This window comes from Triticum aestivum, chromosome 2D (genome assembly GCF_018294505.1).
Source record: "Triticum aestivum cultivar Chinese Spring chromosome 2D, IWGSC CS RefSeq v2.1, whole genome shotgun sequence".
NCBI classification, from domain to species: domain Eukaryota; kingdom Viridiplantae; phylum Streptophyta; class Magnoliopsida; order Poales; family Poaceae; genus Triticum; species Triticum aestivum.
This window is the reverse complement of record NC_057799.1, coordinates 586,205,810-586,225,284: the sequence shown is the minus strand read 5'-3', so window position 1 is coordinate 586,225,284 and position 19,475 is coordinate 586,205,810. Positions and strand designations below refer to the sequence as shown.

Here is a 19,475-nt window from a genome sequence, read left to right as displayed (position 1 = left end):
GCAAAGACGGGCCAAAGTTAGGCGGGGAATAGGTCAAAAGTGGACCGAAAACCGACATTTGTCCCCTTTTGTTCCCATGCATTGGGCCGCGTTTTGTGTCCGTTTACCCCTAAACAGACGAGGCCGGAGCCCAGTTGCCCTAAAATCCAGCAGCAAAAGTTGGGCCGGCCCAACTGGTGTGGCTGGTGGTGGCACGGGTCATACTGCAGCACGAAGCAAACGCCCGTGTTTCGAGCACCCTGGATTTAGTCGCCCCACTTGTCCCCAAATCCCTAACCCTAACCCGAAGATGGCGGCGGCTGAGGAGGGGAAAGCGGAGGGGAAGATGGGGGCGGCGGAGGAGAGGGAGAGGGAGAGGGAGAGGAAGCGCTCCTATCCTGACCCCTCCGACCCCTTCATTGAGGTCAAATTCGACAATGATTTCGTCGACATTCCCTCCAACGCCGACGAGAGCCCCGCCTGGTCGCTGCTCGTCGGCGTCAAGAGCGGCGCCCTACGCGTCCACCGTTTTCGCGTGGCGAGGTCCGGGCGGATTTCAGGTCAGAGCGACGACACGCTCGAGATCTTCCACGACCTCAAGAAGCGGCAGGGGTGCAGCTCAAGCGCCAGCGCAACCCTGGCTCCCGACGGCCGCTCGCTCTGCCTCCTGCAGCTGGTCGAGAATGCGCAAGCCGACGGCCTGCAGCTGCTGCTGCCGGCCGAGGAGGAACCGCCGGCCGAAGTACCGCTTCCCCCGCTGGATCCAAGCATGCGTGGCTGGTGCATGCCCATCTCCGCCGACGGCCACATATGGGCCGTGTCGGCTACCTACTCTTCTGCCACGAGTTTCAGTCTCCGAGTACAACGCCTGGTCATTGAAGAGGAAGAGCGCGCAGCCGCACAACGTTGGGAGCAGGTCGGGATCCCCTTGGTCCAACTTTGCAAATTCGAGCCCTACCGCCCCAGCATATGGGGTCTTGACTTCCTCCAGGGCTACGCGGTGCTCCCTGGCCATGGCCGTGAGGGGGGCACCCTCATCCTGCTCTCCCTCCAAAACGGCCTTTTCTTCACTTTCAACTGTTCCTCCACTGACTTGGGCTGGACCAAGGTAACCCAAACCTCAGACGCCAAGCGCTACGTCCCTATCCTTGGCCGTGGCCTCTATGCACAAGAAAGCAATGCCATCTACATGCTCCGCAAAGATGCCATCTATGCATACAAGCTGGGATATGAAGAGGGAAGTCTGAAGATGGATCCCCCTGTGGACATTATATTTCCTTATGTTGACAGAAGCACAGCGCATGGCCTCCTCACCCATCTCGGCTGCGGGGTCATGTGCTCCGTCTTGATCGATGTGGGGCTCCCATGCCGGACCGACCACCTGCACGCCGTTATCTCCACCTTCCGCCTTGGCCCTGAGCCCTCCCATGTCAAGCTCCTGCACTCCACCTCCCGCCAGCTCGACATGTTGTTGCCCATCGAAGACATCCAAGATTTTGAATTATGCTTTCTCCAGTAAGTTTCTCTGTCCACTAATTAATCCGATCCATGCATTCATTTTGGTCGTCTCATCTTACTTACAAATGCAGTATTAATCTTCTTCTGTCCGGCCGCTAATATAATCAATCACTTATTAATTATATTAGAGAGTATAAGGATAACAAGGTGCTGCCGCCTCAAGTCCGCCAAGAGGGAGTGCTTCATGCTCGCTGCAGGTATTGATCCACAAGCTTGAGCTTGGCTTAGATATGTCATTCCAATTAAGTTTCTTGTGCATGACACACATATTTTGCTTCTTGCATGCAGGCATCTTCTACCACCAGGTCCTCCTTCTCCCTATGTGAAGCCACATATGGACAATGAGCTCTTATTTATCATCTGCCAAGCTGGTTCACAATCATTTATCTATAAAACAAGTCTCATGGATCTGAGTCCAGATCTGAGTTCAATGTTAGGAATAGCGACTCCTCTCAAGCCACATTACATTGTACATGGAGATGATCGTGGTCCGAGGCATTTTTTTCTCCTTGACTCAAAACTACATGCTGTCTCATTCCTAAAAGATGGCATGGATGTGCTTAACCTGGACACCAGATGTGAGCATTTAGATTTGCAAGCACGGCGGCCTGTTTCTCCTATTGATCCTTTTGTCATGGTTATCCAAGTTGGTAGGACAACTCTTGCTCTTACTGAAACTCTCCAAGTTTACCGTAAGGCCTTCCTTGTTTGTCCTCCTGGATCCATCTCATGGGTGCGCTGCATGACAGATCACTCTAATATTCTTGACAGGAAGGTTGAGCTGTCCGGATATGTAGTAGTGAGTGATAATTCCTTTGTAGTCTGTGATACTCTCACATGTTCTTGTTTTCACTTTGACCTGGATTCCAAGAAGTGGCATCTTGTTATGCCTTGGGCTCCATGGGGAAAATACCTGCCAAGGGATATGTCTAGATACCGCTTTCTAAATGGCAAATGTGTATTTGTGGATGGTTTTATCTACACATGCTCAGGAAAAGGGCTTGCTGCTTATGAACTAGTCGATGAAGATCATTGTGTGTACCTAGACATCCCAATATTTTTGCCACTCTCATGGGAGAATGAAAATTGGAAGACTGAAAGGATGTGTTTGGATTATGCTGGCAAAGATGTCAACTCGGGTGCCATCTTGTTTTGGGTGGTGCAAGGTGAATCTCTCTCTCTCTCTCTCTCTCTCTCTCTCTCTCTCTCTCATGCATTTCATGAAAGATGCCATCACCTCTAATGTTCTTTGTATATATAGGTTTGCATATCAAGCACCGTGACCACCATAATACGTTATGGATCACAGCAGTGGAGGTTGAGACTGAGAAAACACCCAGGAAGAGCATGAAACCGGTCGGAATTAGGCATGTAGTCTCTGCTACACGTCTCATTGATCAAGAGGAAACCATGGATCAAAAGGAAGTAATCAGTACCAGATGCTGTGCTCTCTCTTTCTGACTCCCCACTATTTTTTGCTATGAAGTCAACTTGGTACTTTATTGTGGTAGACTCTCATTGCACCAGCTGGTCAGCTAGTGACAAGTGAACTTGTATGATCCTCTTGGTTCTGTGAATTCTCACAAGTCAACTTGTACTTTATTTTGGTAGACTCCCATTGCACCAGCTAGTGAAAGTGAACTTCTATGATCCTCTTGGTTTTCTGTGAACTCTGTGAACTTGTATGCACCTTGCTTGGAACTGTGAATTTAAAGTAGGTGGACATTGGGATTATATTATGATTAATTGTTGCTTTAGAATTTTGGTTTCCCGGGATTTGAGAGGTTTTGGGAGGCAGGGATACGGGAGGATTTGGTGAATCCCTTCCTTCCACCAAATCCCCTCAATTCCCCTCACATCCCCAAGTTTTCAAAACTATAACTTGTTCCCAGATTATTCTTTTTTTTTTGAGCAGATCCCAGATTATTCTTTTAGAATAACATGTCCTCACAATATTCTGTTACAACCAAAGTTTGACATAGGGTGGTAGCCATCTTTGTATTTCGGTAGCTGCATTTCATGTTGCCGTTGGCAGTTGAGCTCTTTCCTTTGTTACCATCTAACTCCAGCGTGGGAAGCAGCAAATACTCGTAGTAGCTTGAAAACATCGATCTTGAGTCCACATTTAAAAGAAGCCAAAAGCAACATCATCTACTCCCTCCGTCCGTCAACAGGGCATTTTTGGGTTTTCCCGACATACCCGCAGTCCCCCCTTCTTTTTCCTCATTCTCCTCTCCCCCACGCCGGCGACGCCCCATGCTTCCCGCTCCCCCTCCCTTGCCGCCGCCTTGCTTCCCCCACGCCGCGCTACTGCCTCGTTCCCCTCCGTCAAGTGCCGATTTGGTGTCGATCTGCGGCGAGCCGGGGCAGCGGGAGCGTGCCGGAGCAGAGGGAGCGTACCGGAGCACCGGCGAGCCGGAGCTGGGCCTCGACGAGGAGGTCGGCTTCTCCAAGCGCGGGAGCGGACACGGCGGTCGTGACAGGCAGAGCAGAGCGAAGCCGGCGCCTACGCACAACCACCGCCTCGTTCTTCCCCGCGGCTGCCGGCGGCCGGAGCTTCCGCCCGTGCACGAGTCGTGCCCAGGTGAAGCTGCAATCTCTTCCTTTTTTCTCCAGAATCAATGAAAGGGACAAAATTTTGGGATTGCAGGTTCAGTCTTAGTCCATTACTGTAACATGTTCATTACTGTAACTTTTTACTCCAAAGTTCAGAATTTTAGGAGTAGGTTGATATTTCCTGATCAATGATTTGCTATCGAAATGTGGCTTACTTACAAGCAACAAAGTTTAAGAGCTTCTCCCTGTATATACTTTCCCCATGAGATGGCCAAGCAAATCATCATCCCAGTGCAGGGCTTGCTTACGCCTTACTGTTGTCTAAGCTAACGGTTGGTACAGCGACAGCAACATTTCCATCTCTCCTGAAAGAAAGCAGTAGTGATCTTCTAACGCTACCTCTCCCTGCGCTTTGAAGGCTTTGGCTACCGATATCTTTGGTTCTTCGGCGTCTTCGCCTCTTTTATGTTGCTCCTGCAGAGAAAAACCAGAAGAATGAATGCTGTTTGCAGAGAACATTTGCCTAGTGATAAAATGCAACAACAGTGCTTCGTGCAGTCACATCAGGCAGTTAAGTGTGAAATAAGGTTAAGCTTAGATTAGCCCATGCTGCTACTGTCCCAGGAATATTAGCAATTCTCTAAAATCTGTCTCCTAGATTTTGGATTCATGATGTTTTTGAAAAGGAGATGGCTCCGACTGAAATTCCGTGGACACTTTCCAAGATAATTTTTGTTTGCTGCAAAGAGTTTTCAAGTGCTAAAGATTATTGTCTTGCTAAGGATTATTAGCAAGATTCGTTACACTCCAGTAATTTTGTCGGTAACACCACAGCTATCATTAACCTCTATAGCCTGTACAAAACTGCCCCTCTATAGTCCATGATTTATTTTTCTTCTGATGCCAATGATTCTGCCCCTCTATAACCTTTCTCGTCATCTCATGATTCTGCCCATAATTCAGAGTTGGGAGTATCTACCATAACAAATTCGCAGTTCTTCACTTAAATAATTGGAACATCCTCAAGCCCCTGTTCTTATTCTTATTCTGCAATCTTATTTACTCACTGAATTTTCTTTCTTATTCTTACTGTCAAAATTTAGAGTTGGGAGTAGTTGTTGTTGATTCAGTTTACTGCATTACCTTGAACATTTTCAGTTTACTTGAAACTCCTTTGTCTGCTTGAAACAACATTGTTAAAACGACATTGATTCAGTTTACTGCAGTACCTTGAACATTTTCAGTTTATTGACATGATGTTCAAGATTGTTTGCTCTACTCCTTGCTGCTTAAGTGGGGGACTGCTGTGTTATAGCTCATGCATGTTCACAGCAAGCCTAAGGATAATTGTTGATCAATTCTGTATCTTGTTTCACAGATAATAAAGTGACTCAATTCTTCATTTGCAGTACAATGAGTCAGATGTGGTTGCAGATTCTAGCGCTGAAGCTTGTCAAATAATTGCAACCACAATCCATGGTTGAAATGGCCTGCCTGAACAGGTAATGGTGATGCTACATTCATCTTGATAGTCTATAATGTTTGTCTATGAAGCACAATTTGCTGATATGGTGGTTAATTAAACATGATCTGTTGTGTTTGAAATTACAGGACAAACAAGTGTTCTAAAGTTCTGAAACACTCGATCAGTAATACATTTATTCAAAAAAGAAATTAACAGAAACATTGTTGGACTTACTGAAACTTAAAAACAAAGGCTAATAGTGAAACTTAAAAACAAAGGAAAATTTTCAGAGTACTCTAAATGTTGTGTGCCCTAGCATTTCTTATAAGCCATGCTGCAATTTTAGAGACCGAAAATACGTGTTTCAATGGTTATGTGCCACTGTTTACTACCAGGAGGGGCCGAGTTCGAATCCCTGCTGGACCAACACTTTTAGGAATTTTTATACGCGAGTGTCACTACTTAAATGTTGGCGCTGCTTACCGTTCACGAAAGGTCATCAGGTCCACTGGTTGAGGCAGGTAATTATTAGCCACGAAGATTTCGAACCTAGGGCGCGTCGTTCTTCCTTTTTTTTCGCATCACGGGGTTCATTGCCTAGGCGGGCCGTTAGTTTGGCACCCTTGTGCGAAGCGCCGCCAGTGGGAAAATCCTATTTGACGCATATTGCGTCAAACTGTTGACGAATCGCACAAGGGATGCCCACTAGCGAGCGATTTGGGCCGGCCCATCTTTAGCGTACTTACAGGTTCTGGTTTCGGGAACCTTCTAGAGCGTTCCCAGCCGGTTCTTACTGGTTTTGGGAACTATCTAGAAGGTTCCTGAACCGGTTTTTTATTTTTCCTTTTATTTTTCTTTTTTAGCCTTTCTATTTGTTTTTCTTCTTCCTTTTTCTGGTTCTTTTTTCTTTTCTTTTCGTTACTTCTTTTGTTTTCTTCCAGTTTTCCTTTTCAAGTTAATTTCTCTTCTCAACAATTTTTTCTTTGGTTTTTGTTTCTTTTGCTTCCCTTCTCTTTTTTTCAAACTTTTTTCAAAATATTCAAGTTTTATTCATGTTTCCAACAAAATGTTCAGTTTTTGAAAAAATGTTCTCATTACACAAAAAAGTTCAGCAACTTTTGAAATTCAGAAAATGTACCGGATTTCAATTTTTTGTTCATTTATTCCAAAAAAAAATCATGCTTCCAAATTTGTTAGGGATTTTCCAAAATTGTTCTCCTTTTCAAAATTTGTTCTCAAGATTCAAAAAATGTTCGTGCATTAAAATTTTGTTCTCCTTTTTGAAATTCGTTCTCAAGATTCAAAAAATGTTTCTGCTCTAAAAAATTGTTCACAAATCCCAAAACGTCCATGTTTTAAAAAAATGTTCAGTTTTCAAAAAATTGTTGTCATTACACAAAAAAGTTCACAACTTTCGAAATTCAGAAAATGTACCGGATTTCAATTTTTTGTTCACGTATTAAAAAACATCACGCATCCAAATTTGTTCAGGAATTTTTTAAATTGTTCTCCATTTGAAAATTTGTTCTTAAAATTCAAAAAATGTTAGTGTTTTAAAAATTTGTCCGCGCTTCAAAATTTGTTCTCCGTTTCAAAATTTGTTCTCAAGATTCAAAAAAGTTCGTTCTTTAAAAAATTATTCCAAAACCTTCATGTTTTCAAAAAAATGTTTGGGAAATTAAAAATTTGTGCGCGTTCAAAATTTATTCGTGTTTCCAAATTTTGTTTTGGAATTTGAAAAATGTTCCTATTTTTGAAAAAAAATTCCTGTTCAGTTTTTTTGGCAGTTTAAAACATGTTCCATTTTGAAAATGTTCGCTTCTCCAAAATTATTTTGCGTGATGAAAAATGTTTAAGTTTTCTCAAAATTCTTAAAAAATTGAAAAAATGTTCCCGTTTGATAAAACATTCATGTTTTTTTTTGAAAAAACAAGTTTTGGGTTTGAATTTTTTAACGGATCGGTGTATTGTAATGAAGAAATGTCACTAGGTCAACTGGTTAGAGTCATATGCTTTCAAGCAGCGCAGAATGCGATCCATAGGAACTCCCCGTAAGGGAATATCCTAACGGACGATCATTGCGGCAGAAAGTCGAGCGAACCCACAGAGGCGAGCGACCTAGCAATCAAGATGGCCCGGCCCAACTACGAGATAGTACACGCGCTATAGTATCTGGTTTTGGGTACTTTCTGGAAGGTTCCTGACCGGTTTTGAGAACCTTCCAGAAGGTTCTTGAACCAGTTTTTCACAGTTTTTCTTTTTCTTTTTCTGTTTCTTTTTTTTCTTTCTTTGTTTTTCTGTTTCTTTAGTTCATTTTCAATTCCTTTTTCTTCTCTTTCTATTTCCTTTTTGTTCTTCAGATTTTCAAATTCCTTTCTGTTTCTTTTTTCATTTCTTCTTTTTTCGTTTTTTCTGTTTGTTTTCTTTCTTTGGTCTCTTATTTCTTTTTCTTTTCTCTCTATTTTTCAAAATATTCAAATTTTGGTTGCCTTTCCATAAAATGTTCAGTTTTTTCTAAAAATGTTCTCAAAATTCAAAAATTGTTCTCGTTACAAAAAAAGTTTAAAACTTTCGAAATTAATATAATGTACCAGACTTTAATTTTTTTGTTCCCATTTTCAAAAAATGTTCACCCTTCCAAATTTGTTCGGGATTTTTCAAATTGGTTCTCTGTTTCAAATTTTTTTCTCAATATTAAAAAAATGTTCGTGCTTTAAGAAATTGTTCGCGCTTCCAAATTTGTTCTCAAGATTCAAAAAACATGTTGATGCTTTAAAAAAATCCGCGCTTCCAAATTTGTTCTCAAGATTAAAAAAATGTTTGTGCTTTAAAAAATGTTCATGTTCAAATTTTGTTCTCTAAATTCAAAAAATGTTCGGGATTTTAAAAAGTGTTCATTTTATCAAAACTTTGTACAAGATTTTTAGTTTTTCTCTTTAAAATTTGGAAAGTGTTCACTTTTTTTAAAAAACACTTTTTCAAAATAATTTCCGCGTTAGGAATTTGAGAAATGTTCCGATCTACATTATCTGTTAGCTTCGCGCGCCATGGCAAACCAAGAAAGCTTGTCTATCGCGTTGGCTAGGCTCATGCGTACAAAGATGGAGGTCCCTGGTTCAATCCCTCGCTCGAGCGTAGTATTTTGGGATTTATTCACCGCCTTGCGCTAATGGGCTGGCCCAGCTGGAGACACGCCTGTGCGTCCGCTCGACAATTCGGCGCATAGGAGCTCTCGCCTGCAAGTCTGCCGCAGAATGTGGCAGATAGGAGGTACCAACCTGCCCACTGCCAGGTTTGGCCCATTTAACAAACCGAGGCCCATTATTTGCAACTTGTCGCTGTCACCCGTCCGATCGGATTGACGGACCAGATCGAGACCCAGCGGAACAAAACAGGGGTCCGCAGCGGACGGAGTGCCGCGCGCTCCTCTGCCGAGCGTGGCCACTCGGGACGCAATATGGCCCAGACAGCGACGATGGGGAGACGAGCGCAATTGCCGGCGCAATCTTTTGGATGTGACGGCGACGTGCAAGGCGCGGAACCCTGCCGACGTGCGCGTCCATTAGAGCGGCGAGCGGCGGCGCGCTTCACACTGGTCGTCGTCCCGAAGGACGGCGTCGTTCCGGCCATGACGAGCACGCACTGCGGCCGCCATTAACAACAGTACCAGTCCCTCTTTTCTTCAATTTCAACATTTGGCGCTTTGGATTTGCAAATTGGGGAATTTTCTAGGGTAGGGTTTTGGTGAATTTGGAACTTTGGGGATTTTCATTAGTTTGTCAAATCACCTCCTAATTGCTAAACCGGGGATTGTAACGTGCTAATTGTATCATTAACTCGATGCGGAAGCTTGGCTCAATTAATCTAACAGAATATATTGGACGTTCTGTCTAATAGCATTAACCCATAGCAATTGGCCTTGACCGAAACCAATTAACCTGAACATATATCATTGACTTAGCAGAGGGCATTAATCTATAGGCATTAACCATCGATCTTAATCTGAAATCATTATGACTTAACCATTACCATTAACGTAAACAGAAGGTCAGTAGGGATCTAATCTAGGCATAAACATGCTCATGATACCATTGTTAGAAACAATCTTCAAGGATACTAGCAAAAGAGCCCGTGCGTTGCAACGGAAGAGAAAACATAACACACGCTCTTAACCCAACAACCATCACTCAAGATCACAATAGGTCCATCTCCTTTATTTTCGCGAGATATCATATTTGTGTTGCCGCTTATCCTCTATTAGGTAGAGATATAGCAAATATGCCCGTGCATTACAATGGGGAAAAACAATTAGACTATGTCAGGATGAGATAAGGACTTCTAAAATGTCATGTCATAAACTACGTCTCATCTTGACCTAGCATTGCGCCATAGAAAGTTGTGTCAATTTTTCTGGGAGCAAGCATTGTATAGAACACAAAAACCCTTTTTTAACCGATGCGTCATGGACTAAATAAAATCATAAAACAACCTCTATGTATCCCCTAAAAAATATTTAAGTGATGGTTCGTCTTTTCGTTATTTACGTATCTGTTTGAATTTTTGCAAACATTTTTTAAAATTTTATGGACATAATTTTCAAATTGCTAAATATGTTTTGAATTCACGATCACCTTTTAAAAATCATGAATATTTGCTTTGAAATAATGTTTTTATACTATGCAAACAGTTTCTTAATCTTATTTATTTTATGATTTCTCTACCATTTTCTGAATTCGTGAACATTTTACGATTTCTATACAAAATTCAACTCACGACCTTTTAAAATTTGGAATTTTTCCGTTGAATTTAAAAGAGAAAAACATAAAAATAAATAAGAAGAAAAAAAGTAAAAAAAAAAGAAAAGAAAACAGAATGGAGACATCACACCTGTAACATGTGCGGGAGAAGGACGACCCCTTGCAGAAAAAAAAGAGAAAAGGGGTGAACCAGGGATCGAACCCGGGTCTCCCACATAGGGATGGCACCCACAGGGTATGGGTACGGGTGGAGCTACCCCATACCCTTACCCGTCCGCCCTGAGTTTACCCATCACCCATGCCCATACCCGTTAAGGGTACATTTTTTCCCATACCCGTCACCCGCCAGGGTATATGGGTACCCGCGGGTACAAATAACCGCGTTTACAACACATGAATTGAGTAGAATAGTTGTAAAAAGCAACATATAATCATAAATTATTAATAGCAACACATTTTAAACAGCAATGTACAACAACATATTGTGACAACAACATATTCTCATAAACAAAAATACTTGCCTATAAAGTGACATATAAAAATATTAAACAACAACACATAATCATAAATAACAACACATATGCATACACTTTTAGTTCACGAAATCATGATAAATTATAGAGATAATTTGAATACACATTAGAGTGTTTACCTAGCGTGATTAGGAGGGGAAATGAATACATAGGAATATTAACGGAAACCCACCTGTCAACATTTTCGATGGGTACATGGGTACGTGGGCATGGGTTATACGATCCCATACCCGTACCCTCTCTACCCGATGGGTATGATATTTTCCCATTTAAGTACCCATGGGTAATTTTTTCTTCCATACCCTTACCCTAATAGGGTTTTTACCCACAGGGTACGCGGATAATGGGTACCCATTGCCATCCCTACTCCCACATGATGTGTTGAAGCACAGACCAGTGCCGCACTCTTCTGCTTGTGTTTTATTAGGGTACCATTGTGTAATAATCAAACCCCGCGGCGGCTTTCAAGAAAAAGAAACTAAATCAGTTTTTTCACTTATAGATGGCATAGTGGGTAATTTAGGGCAACTTCGAGGGTAGTTTTTATGACGTACGGGCAGAAACCCAATTCTCTTTATTATTAGGTAGAGAAATGTGACAGGACAGCTTAGGGGGGGGGGGGCGGAATACAAAAGCTAACAAAGTTTTCATCTAAGCCATCATAATATTTTTTCCTTCACAAGTTGGTTCAATGTTGAGGGGGCCACAGCCCCCCAGCAACCAACATAGCTCCGCCACTGATCTAATGCATGATGTGAAAAATAGATACTGACCAGACTTGGTTGAGACCGTGGAGGTAGCCCATGGCTGCACCTTGGGGTCACCGGCAGTGAAGAGATGGCCGGGGAAGAAGGGGCAGCAGGGAGATGGACGTGCAGGGGGCCACCGGCATAGCCTTAGGGTGGCCAGTGGTGCCTTCAAGTACCTCAGCACATCTTCAGGATCAGCAGTTAGGTGGGTTTAGATCGTGATTCCGTTTCCATAATGAAAATCCCCCTTTTCCTTATATGTATGTGTGCTGGGAACATCGGACCAAAACCAAACGTGTGGATGTGTGGTGTGCTTCCGATCATTACACGTCTGGGGTCAAAAGGCTCCCCCTTTTCTCTCACGCTTTGTTTCAGCCGTAGATCAATTCCAACAAAAGCTTCTTCCTGCTTTTGTCAAGGTTCCAGTTTGCACCGACGGAACTATCCTTATGTCAAAGAAAGAGGACGTGTTTATTCCCGATGATCTACTTCTCAAGGATTTGTTCGACAAGCTTCCTAACCGGTCATTGTTCATCTGGTATCCTTCTTCAAGCCTGCCTTCCATGTCTCGAGCAAAGCTGAACAACATCCACGGTAGCATTGGAGTCCAGGCAATATCCAAAGCTGTTGGGAAGAATGATTCACTCACATTGGAAAATGTCAGTCCAACAAAAGCTGCTCGATGTAAGGTGATCAATGTTGGTATGATCAAACTTGTCCTTGCTTTTCTTGCCGATCCTGCTCTCGACATTTCTGCTGAAGAGCGGCACAAGATTGTTTCCTGCCTGCTCGATGTGATGGTGCTAGAGACCAGCGAGCCAATCACGGTGGGATACAACGTGAAGCTATCCTCTGGGGACGTTCTTGATGTGAAGGGCACACGGAAACTCCGGTGGGGGAGGGAGAGCTCGAAACTCTACATGCAGAAAAGCAAGCGTGCACCAGGCTACAAGGAAAAGTTGGAGTTTGCGACAAAGTTTGCAGATGAGATATCCCAAGGGCTGCTCTTCGAGAAAGCAGAGCATATCCCTTTGCTTGCGGAGGTCGTTAAAATATGTAGCTTTATGGACTTCTACGGTACCGCTGTCGAGCACATTCTGAAATCAAAAAATCTGCAGCTGTTCCCTGAAGACGAAGAATTCCTTAACACTGCATCGCTAGGTCTGTGACCGAGAAACAAAAAATTCCTCATCTTATGAGTCTGAAGTATTTTTCTTTGCTTGAAAAGGAGGAAGACCCCCGCCCTCTGCATCTGGACGATGCATGCAGCCACTTTATTAATTATGCACAAACGACCTTACAAAGTAATAGTACAACAGTAAAACAGAAGCCACCGTCTAGGCAACATCTGTCGCTACTCCTATCCAGTTGATGAAGGGACGCTGATAGTCTGGGCCTAATACCAAACAGACCTCGCAGCCAAACCTAACATCTAAGACCTGAGGCCCCAACCAGGACGCCTGCCGGGTATGGGACACCCACCGGTCCGGCGCACACTGAGAGGCCGCCGCCGCCACCTGCCACCAATCCATCTTCAGAGCTGTACTGCTGCATCTACCTTGCCCGGTCTAGCTGCCGTTGACGCCAGACAGCGTCACCCTCCTGCGCGAGTCCATCATCGCACATCAGACGCCTAATCTCCAGGGTGCCATGCCATCGAGATCTGTCACCATGAATGTGAATGATGAAGCACCGCTCCACCAAAGACGTCGTCCACTGGTCCCTCGAGTCCGTGTACACCTCCAAGAATGACGCCCCCAAGGGGGGAAACGACACAAGCGCGCCGCCGTCTTCTGATCTATCGATCTAGGGTTTCCCCCGGAGGTAGCAGATAGTGGTCTAGAACTTCTCCACGGCGATGCCTTCATGAAGGGAACTACACCGCAGAGTGCCGCCACCGCCGGCTTTGGCATCTAGCCAAGAGCAGGTTTTCACCCAGATCTGTTCGAAGAACTCCATCCAGCTTCTTGTGCACGGATCGCCGCCTTCTCTGTCGGAGACTAGATCAAAAGGATCCAGTCGCCGCCGCCAGATCCATGCAGCTAGCACCGGGAGATGACGACAGTCTCCCTGGACCGGAACTAGCACGAACCGGAGCAGAACGAGTCAGAGACGATGATACCCCTGGAACTCCGGCAAACCAGCGAAGAGCCGCCGGCACCACCGCGTCCAGATCGCCGGCCACGCCGGGCCGCCGCCACCCCCCGCGCCGTCCGGTAGTCACCAGATCCAGGACGGGCCGGAACCAGTCGGACCAACAGGCACGCCGCCACCTAGCCATGGGGTCGCCGCCCCGGCCACCAGCGCCCCCTGTGCAACCGGCCGATTCCCACCGGCACCACCACAGGCGTCGCCGTGGACCGAAGTGGGGGCCGCACCTCCGCGGATCTGGGCGCCCGCGCCACCCATGGATCCGGGGGAGAGGGAAGAGGCCCTCCGCCACCGTGTCGCACGCACGGGCTTAGCCCGTCGCCGACCACCTGCAGCGGAGGGGAGGACGGGCACGGGATGACTCTCTGGCGGCAGAGGTTGGATCCCCCCGTGTCGCCCGCGAGGGGGGCGAGGCGAGAGGGGAGTTTACCTTCTTATGCTATTGAATCTAACTCTTTGGACGCTTGTATGCAGGTCGTAGCAGGAACCCGGCCGTTACCTTCTCTGGAGTTGCTCTTGCACATGCCGACACATGGAGTGAGGTGGTGAGTGCATTGGTTGTTTGTTTTTCTATAAAAGTTGTACCACCTCTGTAATTGTGATAGAAGCTTACGTAGTAAACTCACCTGACAGGTTACTTACTGATGGTCAGGTCAGCAGGAGCTTGGTGCTTAAATCTGGAGGATCCAACAATGCGCTTACTCAATTATCCTGTGCATACGTTTTGTCGCGATTAATAGCTGTGAACTTTTGTTTTGGCTTTCTCCCTTTCTGAACCGGAACCTGTCTGTGTTTTTCAGTGTGAAATGACGCACGTACGTACTGGTGCGTTATCCTTTCATGTCTTGTGACCATCATCTATTATATCTTGTTATTTAGCATGAATATATGTTGGACCATGTGTGAGCTTGATTGTGGTGGCCTGCTAAATGAAAGATGTCTGGTTTCATTTCAAATCTTTCAGCATGCCCATGGTTTTTTGTGTGCAACTGAATCATAAAAGCTAATTAAGTGAGGACTGCTAAACTGGCACTGCTATTTGGGAGTAACTGTGGATGGATTCCTAATGTTAGCATGCGGTACTTGTGATGATGAACCTGTTTATTGCTGCCAAACTGAAAATGGTTGGTTGTCTGTCAAAACTTTCAGCATATATATATGAATGTTGTGCATGGGTTGTGCTTGTTACTGAAGGCCAAACAGTAGCAAATGTTTTGTTGATATGCCAGGATTGCAGGGAGCCTACCTGCGACTGCAATAACTGTCAAGATGATATGTACCAGAGGATCAGATCCTTGTTGCCTTTACCAGATGTAAACTTTTGTTTTGGATTATGACTTTCTGCCTTTCTGAACCAAACCTGTTTATATGTCATCCTTTATGTCCTGTGATCATCATCTATTGAACCAGAACCTGTGTAAACATTGTGTTATTTGAGATGACCGAATATGTTGGACTATGTGTGAGCTTAATTGTGGTGGCCTAAAGATGGCTAGTTTCCTGTCAAATCTTACTGCATGTGATGTCCATGATTTTTTGACTGGTACTGAATCATAAAAGATAAATTAAGTGAGTAAATGCTGAAATGGCACTGCTACTTGTGAGTAACTGTGGCTGTGTCTCTGAGCATCTTCTATTAGCATGTACTCCCTCCGTCCTCCGTCCCACAATGTAAGACGTTTTTGCAAACTGTTTTAACTTGCAAAAACATCTCATATTGTGGGACGGACGGAGTATCTTTAATGAACTTGTTTATTGCTGCCAAATGAAAAATGGTTGGTTGCCTGTCGAATCTTTGTCAGTATCAAAGTCCAGACAGTTGTAATGTTCTGCTGATATACCAGGATAGGATTGTAGGGAGCCTGCAACTGCAAGCGTCTCTGCTTGCTGGACTGCCCATATCTGCTTGCTGGACTGCCCATATTTGATATGTAGACAGCTAACTGTCAAGTAGCAGCAGCACCGTTACACACGAAGCAGTCAGCCCAACGGCAATTTGCGGGCTTTTTTTTGTGGGGCGGCGTGGCGGCAGAGTGGAATATCCCGTGCCGCTTGCAACCTTAAGCTGCAGATCAAACAACTTGCAACGGCTTCAGTCTGGGTGGTGCAGCAGGTGCTGAAAAAGCATTCATTCTCAGGTGCTATCCTCACATTACAGATTGCAAACTCTTTCAGCAAACAAAAGCAAAATCTACATTCACTCAAATTCTCGGGTATCACCATCTCAACATTCCATGCCAGCGATGCCTGCCACTTTGAAGCACATATGCCTATTGTCGTGTACTCCCTCCGTAAACTAATATAAGAGTGTTTAGATCACTAAAGTAGTGATCTAAACACTCTTATACTCCCTCATATAAAGGTGTATTTGTTTTTTGATAAAATTTCAGAATGTAAGGTGTATTTCTTCTAATTCCTCATAATTCCCTTGTTAGCCCTCTAGAGAAAAGGAAAGTATCTCTCTCCTGATTGTTTGTATCTTTCATTGTAGCAAAAGAAGGAAAGTATATCTCTGTCGATTGCATGTATCTCTTACTTTCCTAGACTAACTGAATTACTTGCCACTAATCAACAAATTTGCCGAGGGTAATTTTGTCCTACCATGTCTATAATTATGTGCCTTGGTCACCGTGCCAAAAATAATACACCTTACATAAAGGAACGAAGGGAGTAGTTAATAAAGATGATAACCCTAGGTTAATTAGGCGGGTTTTTTTATTACAAGTGTTTGATTTGGTAATTGTTGATAGAAAGGGAGCTGAAAATCCTAGAGGAGATCATTTGTTTAGGGTGAAAAATATTCTTGATGACCCACTATCTATCAATGATACTTTTTCTGATTAACAATTAGCTGTTATTAATGCTTCTTCTCGTGGTAACCTTGGCATGCTGATTATGTTAACTACATTGTTGCTAAATATATACCACCTAACTATACATACCAACAAAAATAATTATTCTTTGACTTGAAACATTACTTCTGAGATAACCCATAACTTTATAAAGGAGTAGATGGTATATTAGACGTTGTATACCTGAGCATGAGCAGGAACAAATCTTGAGGAAGTGTCACTCCGGTGCATCCGAAGGATAAGATATTGCAATTTGGGTTTTATTTGACCTACTCTTTTCAAAGATGCATGCGAGTTTGTCCTTTTTGGTGATGAATGCCAAAGAGTTCAAAACATTAGTAGGAGACAGGAAATGCCTATGAATTATTTGCTTGTTACTAAACCATTTGATGTCTGGTTTTTTTATTACACGGGACCTTTTCCTTCCTCGCATCGGTACACTCATATACTAGTTGTTGTTGATTATGTTACTAAGTGGGTAGAAGCTACTACAACTAGTAGTGCCGATCATAAGACTTCTATTAAAATACGTAAAGAGGTTATCTTCTCGAGGTTTGAAGTCCCTAGTTATTTAATGACTGGTGGTGGTCGACATTTTATTCGTGGTGTTTTCAGGATTTTTTTAGCTAAATATGATGTAAACCATTGAGTGGCATCACCTTGTCATCCTTAGTCTAGTGGGCAAGTGGAATTGAGTAATAGGAAAACAAAATTAATCCTACAAAAGACTATTAATAGATCTATGAAGAATTGGTCTAAAAAACTTGATGATGCACTTTGGACATATAGAACTTGCTAAAATCGTATCGGTATGTCCCCTTATAAAATGGTTTATGGAAAGGTTGTCAGATACCTCTTGAGTTAGAACATAAAGCTTATTGGGTTGTTAAAGAACTTAATTATGGTTTTAAACTAGCTGGTGAGAATAGGTTATTTGACATAAGTTCTCTAGATGAGTGGAGAACCGAAGCTTATGATAATGCTAAACTATTTAAAGAAAAAAATTAGAAGATGGCATGATAAAAGAATTTGAAAGAATTTAATATTGGTGACAAAGTTCTTTTGTACAAGTCATGTTTCATATATTTTACGGGCAAACTTCTTTCCAAATAGGAAGGACCTTATATCATTGAAGAAGTCTACCATTCCGGAGCCAGCAGGATCAATAATGTCGAAGGAGATAATCCGAAGGTGGTTAATGGGCAAAGACTTAAACATTATATTGTAGGTAACCCCATTAACATTGATTCAGACATTATTTGAGTAATTACACCGGAGGAGTACCTAAATGAGACCTTCCGGAATACTCTAGAATCCCGAAAAGGAATAGGTACGTGATACGGTAAGCAAAACTGACTCCAAAAGTTCCATAATTTTTTTTCATGAGTTTCTAAAAATTAGAAAAACAAGTATCAATGAAGGAAGTGCCTATGGGGCCCACAAGCCCTAGGGGCGCGCCACCCTGGCTTGTGGGGCCCACGTGCACTTTCCCGACTCCATTTTCTTCTCGAATACTTGTCCTGCAAGATAAAAGTACATTTTATATACTCCTTGTTGTTTTGACACTGCCGTATTGCAAGTTTTTCTCTTGTTTTTGTTTCGAGCTATTTTCTTACAGGATTTCTGTATCTAGATCGGTATGTCTTCATCAAGCTCCTCCAAGCATGAGCTCTTCAAGAAGGTCATCACCAGTACCTCCCTGGAGTCATGTGATACGTCTCCATCGTATCTACTTTTCCAAACTCTTTTGCCCTTGTTTTGGACTATAATTTGCATGATTTGAATGGAGCTAACCCGGACCGACGCTGTTTTCAGCAGAGTTGCCATGGTGTTATTTTTGTGCAGAAATCAAAAGTTCTCAGATTGACCTAAAAAATTACAAAGAATTTTTGTGGAATATATAAAAATACTAGCGCAAGAAGTAACCAAAGGGGGGCCACCCAGAGGCCACAAGCCCTGGGGGCGCGACCTGCAGGCTTGTGGCCCCCCTGGACCTCCTCCCACCCTAACTCCAACTCTATAAGTACCTATTCAGGGAGAAAAAAAATCAGAGAGAAGGATTGATCGCGTTCTATGATACGGAGCCGCCGCCTCCTGTTCTTCATCGGGAGGGTTGATCTGGAGTCCGTTCGGGGCTCCGGAGAGGGGATTCGTCTCCATCATCATCATCATCATCATCACCAACCTTCCTCCATCACCAATTTCATGGTGCTCACCGCCGTGCGTGAGTAAGTCCATCGTAGGCTTGCTGGACGATGATGGGTTGGATGAGATTTATCACGTATCCACTATGTTCTGGGATTGATGTTGCTATGACTTTGCTATGCTTAATGCTTGTCACTAGGGCCCGAGTGTCATGATTTCAGATCTGAACCTATTATGTTTTCATGAATATATGTGTGTTCTTGATCCTATCTTGCAAGTTGTAGACACCTATTACGAGTTATGATCCGCATACCAAAGGTGACAATAATTGGGATTCTTTCTGGTGATTCTCGTAGTTTGAGGAGTTCATGTATTCACTAAGTGCTAATGCTTTGGTCCGGTTCTCTATTAAAAGGAGGCCTTAATATCCCTTAGTTTCCATTAGGACCCCGCTGCCACGGGAGGGTAGGACAAAAGATGTCATGCAAGTTCCTTTCCATAAGCATGTATGACTATATACAGAATACATGCCTACATTAGATTGATGAATTGGAGCTAGTTTTGTGTCACCCTAGGTTATGACTGCTACATGATGAATATTATCCAACACAATTATCATTGCCGATCCAATGCCTACGAGCTTTTCACATATTGATCTTTGCTAAGTTACTTTCGCTGCAACTGCTATTATAATCACTACAAAACTGCCACTGTTACTTTTGCCACCGTTACTGTTACTTCCATACTACTTTGCTACTAAATACTTTGCT

General features: G+C 43.6%; 1 long non-coding RNA gene and 1 pseudogene across 2 annotated transcripts; both read left to right on the top strand.

The window, feature by feature from the left end:
- The first annotated feature begins 274 nt into the window (after positions 1–274).
- LOC123054715 (uncharacterized) lies at positions 275–3,236 on the top strand (annotated as a pseudogene).
- Positions 3,237–3,459: 223 nt separating this feature from the next.
- On the top strand, positions 3,460–14,620 carry LOC123054714 (uncharacterized). Of its 2 annotated transcripts, none has more exons than XR_006426308.1 (4): positions 3,460–4,081; positions 5,463–5,555; positions 14,183–14,253; positions 14,342–14,620. It is a non-coding gene; the product is annotated as an uncharacterized lncRNA (long non-coding RNA). The 2 variants fall into 2 exon arrangements; XR_006426307.1 differs by having other exon boundaries at positions 3,461–4,081; positions 14,361–14,620.
- Positions 14,621–19,475: the final 4,855 nt, after the last annotated feature.